The sequence below is a fragment of the Littorina saxatilis genome, linkage group LG8 (assembly GCF_037325665.1).
Source record: "Littorina saxatilis isolate snail1 linkage group LG8, US_GU_Lsax_2.0, whole genome shotgun sequence".
NCBI classification, from domain to species: domain Eukaryota; kingdom Metazoa; phylum Mollusca; class Gastropoda; order Littorinimorpha; family Littorinidae; genus Littorina; species Littorina saxatilis.
Genome location: NC_090252.1, coordinates 65,428,057 through 65,434,056, shown reverse-complemented (window position 1 = coordinate 65,434,056; position 6,000 = coordinate 65,428,057).

The window sequence follows — 6,000 nt, the reverse complement described above, 5'->3', positions numbered from 1 at the left end:
GGTCTGTCCGTCTGTCACTCAAGGTAAACCGGCACGATTAGCTTAGTGGTAAGGCGTCCGCCCCGTGATCGGGAGGTCGTGGGTTTCGAACCTCGGCCGGTGTCACGATTTCATCTTTCGCCTGTGTACATATTTCCCCCCTCGATATTTACTCGAGACTGAAATGTTGTTTCCTGGTAAAATTAAGAAGGGAAATTATTTATGGACGAAAAGCATGTCAGTTTCTTGCATGTGAAGAAAATTGGTTGTGAAATTAAATAGATTTCACTCCCAAAATCGAATTCTTCGAAAACGTGTACCGAGTGGTTACGTCCCCTGAGTAAGAAGGGAAACATTTTAGGATGAATCAAATTTCTAAGTTAAATAAAATAATTGGTTGGACAAATTTGGCCCCATGAATGTAAGGTACACAAGGTCGCTCATCAGTACTATCGAAGGGTGGTTTTTTTTGTTCAGTGTAGAGTTTATACTAGATCAACGAGGCCGAAAATCGAAATATCAACACGGCGAAAGATAAAAACGTCACACCGGGTCATACCTAAGACTTTAAAATTGGCAATCTAGTGGCTAATCCACATCCCATTTTGGTGCAATCCCATTTTTGCCGCCGTCCCATTTTTTGCCCCATCCCATTTTCGCGACATTTCACAAGCCAAGCGTCATTTTATAAAATTTATAATTTTGAATGATTAATGAGATGAGGATGATTATAATGATGATGCTATGGATTTCCAATTTGGATTGAGACTACGTGACAGGGCATTTTACTAACATGTCATAACAAAAGCGCGACATCCCATTTTGACACCATATCCCATTTGGCCGCCATGCCGTTTCACCGTATTCCATTTATCCCCCATCCCATTGTCGCGACATTTCACAAGCCAAGCGTCATTTTACTACCGTGTCATAACAATAGCGCGTCATCCCATTTTGACACCATCCCATTTGGCCGCCATCACATTTTTTATTTATTCTTCTTGCCAAGCCTCACTATACTACTATACTGCGTTATTCAACTAGGAAGACATTCCGTTTACGCCAAATTCCATTTTTGCCACAATCCAAATGTCGCGAAATAGAGATGGCGGCAAAATGGGATGACGGCAAAACGGCATGGCGACAAAATGGAATGTGGCGCTAGTGGTTTGACACGGTGGTAAAATGACACATGGCCTATGATATGTCGCAAAAGTGGGATGGGGGCGAAATGGGATAACGGCCAAACGGGATTGCGCCAAAATGGGACGTGGAGCTAATGGTACATGACATGGTGGTAAAATGACACTTGGCCTGTAAAATGTCGCCAAAATGGGATGGGGCGAAATGGGTTAACGGCGAAACGGGATTGCGCCGAAATGGGATGTGGAGCTAATGGTACATGATATGGTGGTAAAATGACACTTGGCCTGAGAAATGTCGCCAAAATGGTATGGGGGCGAATTGGGATAACGGCGAAACAGGACTAATAGATCCCTTGACTTGGGGTAGTGCGACTCTGTCACTGCTAGCTTTCCACTCGGAGGAAGCGACCGGAATTTCCCAACGATGGGACATCCTAGTAATGAATTTTTTTTTTTTTTTAATTCTTAAAATTAACAGAGTCGCGCTACCCCAAAAGTCAAGGAATTTCGTGTTTGTCCCTTGACTTTGGAGATGACAAGAAAATATCGGGCGCAAAAACGTGATTTGTAAAATTTTTCACAACATATGTCGCCTAGCGCCATGTATGTGATGAAACCATTCATATAGCTCTGCGGGAGCTCTGCACTTTTGGACGTCCCCATTTCACTGCTGTACAGCAAACATCGTCCCCAAATACCTGTTTGTTTCTAAAAAATCACGCTGGAGGTTGCATTTTATGTAATAACCTCCTGAAATGAGTTTTGACACTTTAGAATGGCATGTAAAATGACACATAACCTATGAAATGTCGCAAAAATGGGATGGGGGCAAAATGGGATAACGGCCAAACGGGATTGCGTCAAAATGGGACGTGGAGCTAATGGTACATGACATGGTGGTAAAATGACACTTGGCCTGTAAAATGTCGCAAAAATGGGATGGGGGCGAAATGGGCTAACGGCGAAACGGGATTGCGCCAAAATGGGATGTGGAGCTAATGGTACATGATATGGTGGTAAAATGACACTTGGCCTGAGAAATGTCGCCAAAATGGGATGGGGGCGAATTGGGATAACGGCGAAACAGGACTAATAGATCCCTTGACTTGGGGTAGTGCGACTCTGTCACTGCTAGCTTTCCACTCGGAGGAAGCGACCGGAATTTCCCAACGATGGGACATCCTAGTAATGAATTTTTTTTTTTTTAATTCTTAAAATTAACAGAGTCGCGCTACCCCAAAAGTCAAGGAATTTCGTGTTTGTCCCTTGACTTTGGAGATGACAAGAAAATATCGGGCGCAAAAACGTGATTTGTAAAATTTTTCACAACATATGTCGCCTAGCGCCATGTATGTGATGAAACCATTCATATAGCTCTGCGGGAGCTCTGCACTTTTGGACGTCCCCATTTCACTGCTGTACAGCAAACATCGTCCCCAAATACCTGTTTGTTTCTAAAAAATCACGCTGGAGGTTGCATTTTATGTAATAACCTCCTGAAATGAGTTTTGACACTTTAGAATGGCATGTAAAATGACACATAACCTATGAAATGTCGCAAAAATGGGATGGGGCAAAATGGGATAACGGCCAAACGGGATTGCGTCAAAATGGGACGTGGAGCTAATGGTACATGACATGGTGGTAAAATGACACTTGGCCTGTAAAATGTCGCAAAAATGGGATGGGGGCGAAATGGGCTAACGGCGAAACGGGATTGCGCCAAAATGGGATGTGGAGCTAATGGTACATGATATGGTGGTAAAATGACACTTGGCCTGAGAAATGTCGCCAAAATGGGATGGGGGCGAATTGGGATAACGGCGAAACAGGACTAATAGATCCCTTGACTTGGGGTAGTGCGACTCTGTCACTGCTAGCTTTCCACTCGGAGGAAGCGACCGGAATTTCCCAACGATGGGGCATCCTAGTAATGAATTTTTTTTTTTTTTTTAATTCTTAAAATTAACAGAGTCGCGCTACCCCAAAAGTCAAGGAATTTCGTGTTTGTCCCTTGACTTTGGAGATGACAAGAAAATATCGGGCGCAAAAACGTGATTTGTAAAATTTTTCACAACATATGTCGCCTAGCGCCATGTATGTGATGAAACCATTCATATAGCTCTGCGGGAGCTCTGCACTTTTGGACGTCCCCATTTCACTGCTGTACAGCAAACATCGTCCCCAAATACCTGTTTGTTTCTAAAAAATCACGCTGGAGGTTGCATTTTATGTAATAACCTCCTGAAATGAGTTTTGACACTTTAGAATGGCATGTAAAATGACACATAACCTATGAAATGTCGCAAAAATGGGATGGGGGCAAAATGGGATAACGGCCAAACGGGATTGCGTCAAAATGGGACGTGGAGCTAATGGTACATGACATGGTGGTAAAATGACACTTGGCCTGTAAAATGTCGCAAAAATGGGATGGGGGCGAAATGGGCTAACGGCGAAACGGGATTGCGCCAAAATGGGATGTGGAGCTAATGGTACATGATATGGTGGTAAAATGACACTTGGCCTGAGAAATGTCGCCAAAATGGGATGGGGGCGAATTGGGATAACGGCGAAACAGGACTAATAGATCCCTTGACTTGGGGTAGTGCGACTCTGTCACTGCTAGCTTTCCACTCGGAGGAAGCGACCGGAATTTCCCAACGATGGGACATCCTAGTAATGAATTTTTTTTTTTTTTAATTCTTAAAATTAACAGAGTCGCGCTACCCCAAAAGTCAAGGAATTTCGTGTTTGTCCCTTGACTTTGGAGATGACAAGAAAATATCGGGCGCAAAAACGTGATTTGTAAAATTTTTCACAACATATGTCGCCTAGCGCCATGTATGTGATGAAACCATTCATATAGCTCTGCGGGAGCTCTGCACTTTTGGACGTCCCCATTTCACTGCTGTACAGCAAACATCGTCCCCAAATACCTGTTTGTTTCTAAAAAATCACGCTGGAGGTTGCATTTTATGTAATAACCTCCTGAAATGAGTTTTGACACTTTAGAATGGCATGTAAAATGACACATAACCTATGAAATGTCGCAAAAATGGGATGGGGGCAAAATGGGATAACGGCCAAACGGGATTGCGTCAAAATGGGACGTGGAGCTAATGGTACATGACATGGTGGTAAAATGACACTTGGCCTGTAAAATGTCGCAAAAATGGGATGGGGGCGAAATGGGCTAACGGCGAAACGGGATTGCGCCAAAATGGGATGTGGAGCTAATGGTACATGATATGGTGGTAAAATGACACTTGGCCTGAGAAATGTCGCCAAAATGGGATGGGGGCGAATTGGGATAACGGCGAAACAGGACTAATAGATCCCTTGACTTGGGGTAGTGCGACTCTGTCACTGCTAGCTTTCCACTCGGAGGAAGCGACCGGAATTTCCCAACGATGGGACATCCTAGTAATGAATTTTTTTTTTTTTAATTCTTAAAATTAACAGAGTCGCGCTACCCCAAAAGTCAAGGAATTTCGTGTTTGTCCCTTGACTTTGGAGATGACAAGAAAATATCGGGCGCAAAAACGTGATTTGTAAAATTTTTCACAACATATGTCGCCTAGCGCCATGTATGTGATGAAACCATTCATATAGCTCTGCGGGAGCTCTGCACTTTTGGACGTCCCCATTTCACTGCTGTACAGCAAACATCGTCCCCAAATACCTGTTTGTTTCTAAAAAATCACGCTGGAGGTTGCATTTTATGTAATAACCTCCTGAAATGAGTTTTGACACTTTAGAATGGCATGTAAAATGACACATAACCTATGAAATGTCGCAAAAATGGGATGGGGCAAAATGGGATAACGGCCAAACGGGATTGCGTCAAAATGGGACGTGGAGCTAATGGTACATGACATGGTGGTAAAATGACACTTGGCCTGTAAAATGTCGCAAAAATGGGATGGGGGCGAAATGGGCTAACGGCGAAACGGGATTGCGCCAAAATGGGATGTGGAGCTAATGGTACATGATATGGTGGTAAAATGACACTTGGCCTGAGAAATGTCGCCAAAATGGGATGGGGGCGAATTGGGATAACGGCGAAACAGGACTAATAGATCCCTTGACTTGGGGTAGTGCGACTCTGTCACTGCTAGCTTTCCACTCGGAGGAAGCGACCGGAATTTCCCAACGATGGGACATCCTAGTAATGAATTTTTTTTTTTTTTAATTCTTAAAATTAACAGAGTCGCGCTACCCCAAAAGTCAAGGAATTTCGTGTTTGTCCCTTGACTTTGGAGATGACAAGAAAATATCGGGCGCAAAAACGTGATTTGTGAAATTTTTCACAACATATGTCGCCTAGCGCCATGTATGCGATGAAACCATTCATATAGCTCTGCGGGAGCTCTGCACTTTTGGACGTCCCCATTTCACTGCTGTACAGCAAACATCGTCCCCAAATACCTGTTTGTTTCTAAAAAATCACGCTGGAGGTTGCATTTTATGTAATAACCTCCTGAAATGAGTTTTGACACTTTAGAATGGCATTTAACGCTCATTGAAGTTTTAACAAACTTTCTAACACCTAAAACATTCATAGCACCGATAACGTAATTCTAGCTCTGCACTTTGTGTACACATACGTCCCCATTTCACTGCTGTACAGCAAACATCGTCCCCAAATGTCTGTTTTTCTAAAAATCACGCTGGAGGTTGCATTTTATGTAATAACCTCCTGAAATGAGTTTTCACACTTTAAAATGGCATTTAACGCTCATTGAAGTTTTAAGAAACTTTCTAACACTTAAAACAAAAGAGACCCCAAATGCCTGTGTTTTGAGCAAGATGGCATTTTGATACACAGCCGACCCCAAATGACTGTAAAACCACCTATGTGTGTGTGTGTGTG